The sequence below is a fragment of the Setaria italica genome, chromosome VIII, assembly GCF_000263155.2.
Source record: "Setaria italica strain Yugu1 chromosome VIII, Setaria_italica_v2.0, whole genome shotgun sequence".
Classification (NCBI taxonomy): domain Eukaryota; kingdom Viridiplantae; phylum Streptophyta; class Magnoliopsida; order Poales; family Poaceae; genus Setaria; species Setaria italica.
Window position 1 is genome coordinate 8,060,001 of NC_028457.1, and position 8,788 is coordinate 8,068,788.

Sequence of the window (8,788 nt, forward strand, 5' to 3'; positions counted from 1 at the left end):
GGATTGAATTTAATTATGATATATATGTGGCATCATTTTTGTTTGGATCTCGTTGTATTAAAAAAATTAAGACATATGACTCCCACCTCCGCCTTTTCGTTGTGCTACCCACATCGTCGCCTCCGATCCGTCCTCATCGCCTTGTATCCCACCACGCCCGGAGCGTATAACCACGATCCATAGGTTGGTCCTCCTCTTCTTGCATCTCCCTGCTCTCCGCTAGGGTTTGTGCTCACCTATCATTCTGTAGATCTTGGGGCTGTGAAGTTCGCTGCTGTCTCCTCCCCCTCCCGCGTTCGCTGTGAAGTTCCAGCATGCAGCCGAGCCTTGCTTTGCTGGTAAGAAACCGCATCTTCTTGCACAGGATGTTATTTCTTTGCTTGGTAATTGGCTGGAGTGCTCCATGGGTCAGTTTTGTTGCCAATTCTTGTACTTAAGATATTATATTTGAGAAATCAAGTGTCTAGAAATTGGTATTGTATAGTATGTACTTGAGATTTTAGCAAGGACGTTCTGGTAGAAATTGGTATTGTAGAAATTCTTGTACTCGTCAGGGCAAGGATGTTCAGAAATCAGATTGATCGAGTTGGATTTTGTTGCTGTGACTGAGTCCACAGTATTTACGATTCACCTATATACCATGAAAATGTGGTATACATACAGAGAGGAGAAGAGAGATTACTGTGTCGGGATCATCTTCTTTCTTTTGCTTTTTCGTATTTTCCGGATAATCTTAGCTGTGTGCTCATACAGTTAACAAAGGATTATACTAGAAAATATTAGAATGTGTTTGGTTTGGTTCTTCATTTCTGTTGCAAACTGTCAGGTGTACAAAAGCTTGCAAATTTCTGCTTGTTGGATGCTTTGCAAATTCTTGGCAGGTGTGCAAAGTGATTTTCTTAAATAAATTTATTGTTGATCAAAATTTTGAGTAAAAATATATATATTTTTAAGAACGAAGATATTACATGCACAACTACAAGTATACAAAACAAGGGGTCCCTGCTTAGCATAGGGAGACGAGGCTCCATTAGAGTGCGTAAACCCTCCTTACTTGCAGGTAATAATTAAGCAAAACCCCCTGCAAATTGTGACGTGCTGCGAATCTGCGATCGGCGGCGCGTACGCCACTACCACGGGCTCACGCCACCCCACGCACCTCTCGAGTCTCGACCCGAGCCCGCCCCCGAACTCGGAGTCCACCCGGCCCGGGTCAGCCAGCACCCAACAACACTCCCTTGCCATCACTAGTTCGCCACCACCGCCAGCAGCAGCAGCAGCAGCAACGAGTGCGAGGGGTTTAGGTTCTTGTGCGGCGGAGCTTTGCGGGATCCAGGGATCGGATGGCGGCAGCGATGGAGGAGCCGTGGCTCCTGGGATCCGCCCCTGGGGTGGAAGATGCGGGAGAGATCGACGGAGGAGCCGCGGCTCCTGGGATCCACCCCTGGAGGCTTATTCGGGGTACAGAACCGATGAATAAGAAATTTAAATCCTGGAGGCTCATGGCAAAGGCAGGCTGGCAGTTATCTAAGTATTTTGCATACCACGGATCCCACAATTAGATTTCAGTACTGTGGCATAAAACATCAGGTCACTTTCAAGGGGATGAAGCAGCAAGAAGACAGCACCAAGGTTATCACATCTATCACAAGAGAATAAAGAAAGTGCACGCAAAAGGAAGACGTCGCTGACAAGGCTTTGAACTGGACTACAACACAGGTCAAGATCTACCGTCGCTTTGTAGCCAAATGTTCTAAGGACATAACCGGACAGAAAAACCATGTAACAGCATCAGACAGGGTAAATAGGCATAATGATGCACAGAAAAGCAAGAACACAGGACAGGCATAGCTTAACAATGAAGGTAACATAATACTCCAGTAGTGTCTCAGTGCCCAGCTAACCCAGGCTGTGGCATAACCCTCATGCTACAAATTTTTTCCCAAACACTGCATAGAAGAAAAGCTTAGAAACCATCATTAGCCACAATTCAAATAGTAGAACTCATTACCAGTCCTCTAGAACATAGAAAAGTTGGCGATATTTTAACTAAACAGACTTCTTTATCCAGCACCGTAGCAGATACCTAGGACACACAATCTAGACAAGGTAAACAGATACCATCTAGAGGGCAAATCTCTACCCAAAAGCAAGAGGTTCACGGGATAAGCCAAGTTGTATGAGTTCGAGCATACTGTACTCCTATATATTAATTAATGAGATCTTTCTCCACAGCTACGTGTTACAAACAGCCAGAGAAAAATGGAGTAGACATAATTTCATAAGTTAAAGTTGTATGCTTGTATGTATATGGGACAGCCAGAGAATAATTGAACAATCTGAACTTCTGAAACTCAACTGAACTGTAAATAATTGGATGAATATTCAAGTAGAAACAACACATGCAGAGGTAAATAATTTCTACTTGTCTGAATGTGCTAATTTAAAGACTCATCAACAAATAAAAAAGTTGTACAATCTGTTGCTCACAGGGTCTACTACTAGTTCAATTACTATGCATGCTCCCTTCACAGTGGTTAGATTCTGAAATTAAACCAAGACAGTAGTATTGCTAGCGACACAAGCATCCTGAAATTTGAAGCACAGACCGGCACCAAGAACAATCGGCAGGTGGGGAGGTGGGATCTATGTGAGACTACTACTAAGAGCAAGAACTACTCACAGAGCAAGGGAATAATCCAAGAATAATCTACTGAGAACAAGAACCGCTCAAAGAGAAAGGGAAAAAAATCCGTGTCAATTCCTGGTTGCTGCCCGCAGGAGTTAGTGTTCTATTCTGCGTGTCAGTAACCAGAAACCATTGTGGATTCGAGGGATGCCATAGCTTTTCCTTTTCCACGGTTTCTGAATGTTGACGTACACTAAAGAGTGGTTGTGTAATGGAACTTATTTCCATTGCATCTCATCTCTACATCTGACAATAAAATCTCAGTTTCAAGGACATCTTGTTACACTTGGGAGACGAAATCGATTGGGTTTGCCAGTGTCAACCGGATCACTAAACATGCAGCCTGAGTTAGCTGCACGGTTACAAACATACACGAGGAAAGAGCCTCTCCTCCCTACCGGGTACCAACTGTCGGGCATGCATTCCAGGTCCACGAGTAGGCCCTGTGCGGTCCACTGAGGGACGTACTTGAACACAATCAAGACTAGGGGGCTACGTGGCAAGAAGCGTATCCCGCTCGGACTAGTTAGGTGTGCATATAGAAACTACTCGGTCTACACCGAGTAGAACTCTATTATCGTACCCGACTAGGATTCAAACTTGTAACCCTACCCTCCCGAGTATATAAGGGCGGACAGGGACCCCCTCAAAGACAACTCCTTCGACTCATCCAAGTTCAATACAACCAACTCACAAGACGTAGGGTATCACGCGATCTAGTGGCCCAAACCTGTCTAAATAGTGTTCCTTGCGTCACCATTGACTCCTTGATTCTCGACGGCCCTTACCGCACAAAAGACCACCTAGGGTACCCCCTAGGCGGGTTGCCGGTCCAAAACACCGACAGCTGGCGCGCTAGGTAGGGGAAGTCGTCGAGTTTCTCTGCGCAAGTTCGATGGCACTTGTCATTATCAAGCCTGCTTTCACCTTCGAGGCAGGCGCAACTTTCATTTTCGAATCCTGGCTCTGCATCGCCAACGACGCTGGATCATTTCAGCGCCAAATCATCAACATCCAGGAGAAAAAACCTCTCGACGAAAACCTTTCTCAGCCGAAAACAGAGGATTCGGTCAGGAAAAACCAAAACTTCAAAATCAACAACACCGAGTTCGACTACGCTGCGGACTCAACCCCAGTTCGGACTAGTCGATCCCAGTCACTTCACAAACCGACTTCGACTCCAAAACGGTTCCCATACGAATTCTGCAATTCAGCCAAAGTCTACCAAGGTCTCCTCACTCAAACTCAACTCGAACACAGGGAGGACAAGGACGACGACTCTGACTCGGACTACGTCCCAGAGATCCTGCTATCAGAACCAGCCCAAGGACTGGTAATAACTTCAACACCGTAAGGCAAATTCGTTCACTAGCCAGGAATGAGACTATCTCCCCTCGCCCGCGACTACGAGTCACGCCTCGTTGCTCATATAGACAACCTCCCGTACCAGGAAGGCGTCCCACTCACTTCAGGCCGCGAGGAAAGTTCCACAAAAATCGCAACATCAAGCTCTGGAAGCTACTACCCAGATAGAGAAGTCTTTGTCATTACTCAAAATAACAACACGGGTACTAGCCAACAGAGAACCCCTCGACGGATAGCACAACTCGACAACGTCTCAGAGGACGAGTCATCAGCTAACGCCCCACAAGATGAAACTTCCGATCAAAGAAACCAAAGAAGGGTGCGCAATATTACTCGGGCTGAACACCGACAAATGCTGGCTACAAACATTCCCATCACAAACCTTGAAAGAGCATTTGACGCAGTACAGGCTCAAGAGCACAACACTCCACTCGCAGCAATTGCCTCAATCAACCTTATATCCAATCTCATACCTCGAGACAGAGACAACGAAATAATAGCTCAACTTGCGCAGCGAGGCAACGGACTAATTGCAGAACTCGCAGAACAAGGTTACAAGCTACTCGATAAGGAATCACCAATCACATCTGTTCCTCGCATTACAGCTCATCAAGAGGGTAGTAGAGGTGCTGCAGTCAACAATGACTTCAGCGAAGCACAAAGAAATAACAACGAAGTAGTCAACCAACCAAGGCAACATAGCCAAGGACCGAGCAAACACGAAGCTCCAGTGCGACAAAAAGATGGGAGAGGTTAGCTGCACCAATTCTGCAAAAAGTTCTCGCCATGTCCAGAAAAATCATGAAGTATCAAATTTCAGCAATCTACGGGAAATAAACAATAGTCGACGCGAGCGAGAAGTCGACAATTACAACCACTTTCCTACCTTCACAACTCGGGTAATGAGGACAAGATTACCCGAAACATTCAAGCCAACAGGAATCACTAAGTATAATGGTAAGCAAGACCCAATTCAATGGCTCCGATGTTACTCATTAGCAGTCCAGGCAGCCGGAGGCAATAACGACACCAAAGTCATCCATTTTCCCATATGTATGGAACCCGCGCCTCTAATATGGCTGGAGTCACTCAAGCCTAGATCAATCGACTCCTGGGAAGACTTGACAAAACCTTTCACCAACAACCATGCCGGCTCCATGACTAGACCAGGCAATAAGATCGACCTAAGTCAAGTAAAACAGAAAGAAGGCGAAACACTATGGGACTACTTACGACGATTCTTCAAAAAGTAGGCCACTATAGTCGATATTTCAGAATCAGACGTCATCGAGTGCTTCCAAAATGGCCTCTATGATCGACGAACATACCAAAACTTCGGCAGATGACGACCAACCACTGTCAAGGATCTCAAAGTCATGGTGCAACAATGGGCAGATGAAGAAGACAAAGAGCGAGAACGGTTTGGCTCTCATCGCAACCGCGGGCGCGACAATAACAACCATGACCAGGATAGAAACCGACACAGCGATACTCGAAACAACTTTTCGAGTAATCAAAATCGCAAACGAAAACCCGACAACACCATCACTTCCATGACTAATTCAGGGAAGAAGGGATCCCGCAAAACCGATGATGGGCCAAGCTTCACCGAACTACTCAAAAAACAGTACCCATGGCACCCGACTAGCAAACACTCAGCAATAGACTGCTACAGTATGTGCCGAGTAATATAAGATTTGCCCGCACCACCACCTCCCGAGGAGTACAACAAGAAAAAAGATAAAGGCAAAAACAAGGTCCACAATGACGAAGAAGGAGAAGGTGACTTACATACCGCCTCCAAAACAGTCAACGTTATTTTTGGCGGAATCCCAGGCACCGCATCCAAGCGATCCAGTAAACTGGTACTCGGGGAAATCATGGCCATCGAACCAACAGATCCAACACCGCTTAAATGGTCAGAGGTACCCATAACCTTCAGCAGAAAGGACTGATGGACAAAATTCTCAGAACCAGGCCGATTTCCCCTAGTACTCGATTTTGTCGTTGCAGGCTCAAAACTGACAAAAGTACTCATCGACGGCGGAAGCGGACTCAACGTCATCTTCACCAAGACACTAAGGAAAATGTGTCTTGACGTCACGGACATGTTCACTCCAACAGACTCACCCTTCTACGAAATCGTACCAAGAAATGCAGCCATACCACTAGGACAAGTCGTCCTGCCAGTCACTTTCGGAACTAAGGAACACTACCGAACCGAGTACATTAGATTTAAAGTTGCCGATTTCGAGACATCTTACCACGCCATACACGGAAAACCAACTCTAGCTAAGTTTATGGCTATACCACACTACATTTACCTGGTACTCAAAATGCCAGGGCCCAAGGGAGAACTAACGCTACGAGGAGATTTACGGCGATCCTACGAGTGCGGCACCAAAGCCGTGGAGATTGCCGCACCCTCTCAAGCACCCAACCCTATGCAACAAGTTTTCTCAGCTTCAAAGAAACTTCACCCAACAGAACTCGAAATACAAGAAAACAAGTCAGGGTCAGCAAAGGTAAAGCCAACAAATGAGAAAGGCTTCAAAACAGTTGATCTTCAGACCGGCGACTCGTCTAAGAAAGCTCTTATTGGAACAGGGCTAGACCCTAAATAGGAAACCGCGCTCATCAATTTTTTTCGGGCAAACCACGATATCTTCGCCTGGAAACCAGCTGACATGCCTGGTGTGCCCAAGGAACTGATTGAGCACTCTCTAAACGTTGATCCCAAAGCTACTCCAAAGCGACAGCACCTCCGCAGGTTCGCCTAAGATAGACGAGAAGCAATCAAAAAAGAGCTAGCCAAACTACTCGCAGCAGGGTTCATCAAAGAAGTCTTTCACCCTGACTGGCTAGCCAATCCTGTACTCGTTCGTAAGAAAAACAACGAATGTAGAATGTGTGTCGATTACACCGACCTCAACAAACATTGTCCAAAGGACCCCTTTGGACTACCCGGGATCGACCAAGTAGTCGACTCTACTGCTGGGTGCGATTTGCTATGCTTTCTCGACTATTACTCGGGTTACCATTAGATAAGCCTCAAAGAAGAAGATCAAGCTGAGACAGCCTTCATCACTCCATTTGGGGCCTTTTGCTACAAAACAATGTCATTTGGACTAAAAAACGCAGGGGCAACTTACCAACGAGCTATACAGATGTGCTTCGAAAAGCAATTGCATTGTAACGTAGAAGCTTACGTGGATAACGTAGTCGTCAAAACAAGAAATCAGGAGGATCTAATCATCGATCTGGAGAAACCTTCTCAAGCCTACGAGCTTTCCGATGGAAGCTTAACCCTACCAAATGCGTTTTTGGAGTACCTTCCGGCAAATTACTCAGGTTCATCATTAGCCATTGCGGCATTGAGGCCAACCTGGAGAAAATATCTGCCATCACAAACATGCATGCACCGGCCAACATCAAGGATGTGCAGAAACTCACGGGCTGCATGGCAGCCCTTAATCGATTCATCTTGAGACTTGGAGAACGAGGACTACCCTTCTTTAAACTTCTCAAATGACAGGACAAGTTTAAATGGACAGAAGAGGTAGACAAAGCATTGATGCAACTCAAAGACTTTCTATCAAAACCACCAATCCTCAGTGCTCCATCTCCAAATGAGGACTTGCTCCTATACATAGGGGCTACTACTCACGTCATCAGCACCGCAGTGGTAATCGAATGGTCTGAACCAGGCCACGTTTATAAAGTCAAGAGACCCGTATACTTCGTCAGCGAAGTACTCTCCGACTCCAAAACTCGATACCCGCCAATATAGAAGCTGCTCTACGCAATTTTGCTCACTTCACAGAAGCTGCAACACTATTTTCAAGAACACATCCTTACAGTCATCACTGACTTCCCGCTCGATGAAATCCTCCACAATAGAGATGCCACGGGTAGAATTTCAAAATGGGCAGTAGAGCTTGGAGCTTTATCCTTGGACTTGAAACCAAGGACAGCTATCAAATCTCAGGCTTTGGTCGACTTCATGACTGAATGGACTGAAAACCAAGTACCAACATCAGTCGAAAGGCCAGAACACTGGGTAATGTACTTCGACAGTTTCCTCAAACTCAAAGGAGCTGGCGCAGGCGTGCTCCTCATTTCCCCAAAAGGAGACCAACTCAAATACGTACTGCAAATCTTTTGAGAAGTCTCAAACAACGAAGCTGAGTACGAAGCACTGCTACACGGCCTTCGTTTTGCAATCTCCCTCGGAATCAAAAGACTACTCGTATACGGCGACTCACTGGTCGTTATAAACCAAGTCAATGACGAATGGGATCGAAACAAGGACAACATGGACGTTTACTGCAAAGAAGTCCGCAAACTGGAAAACAAGTTTTCAGGCTTGGAATTTCATCATGTCGTCCGCGACAACAACGTAGCCGCTGACGTATTATCAAAAATGGGCTCGACTTGTGCAGAAGTTCCAGCATGAATTTTTGTACACGAACTCCATAAACCGTCCATACCAGAACAAGTTACACCACCAGTGGTCAAAACTACAAAAGTTGTTAGGATACGAGGTAGGCTACACTAGCGCAAATCAAAATTTCTACCACGTAAAACCAAGAAGAACTGCCGTATAAGGATCACGGGATTACCACTCGACGCACTACTGGTGCGGAAGATGTAGATTTGCGTCGATGCAGTGAAGTGGATCAGCGTAGTCGTACGTAGTCGATCATGTCGACGTCCAGCAGCTCCTCAGCAGCT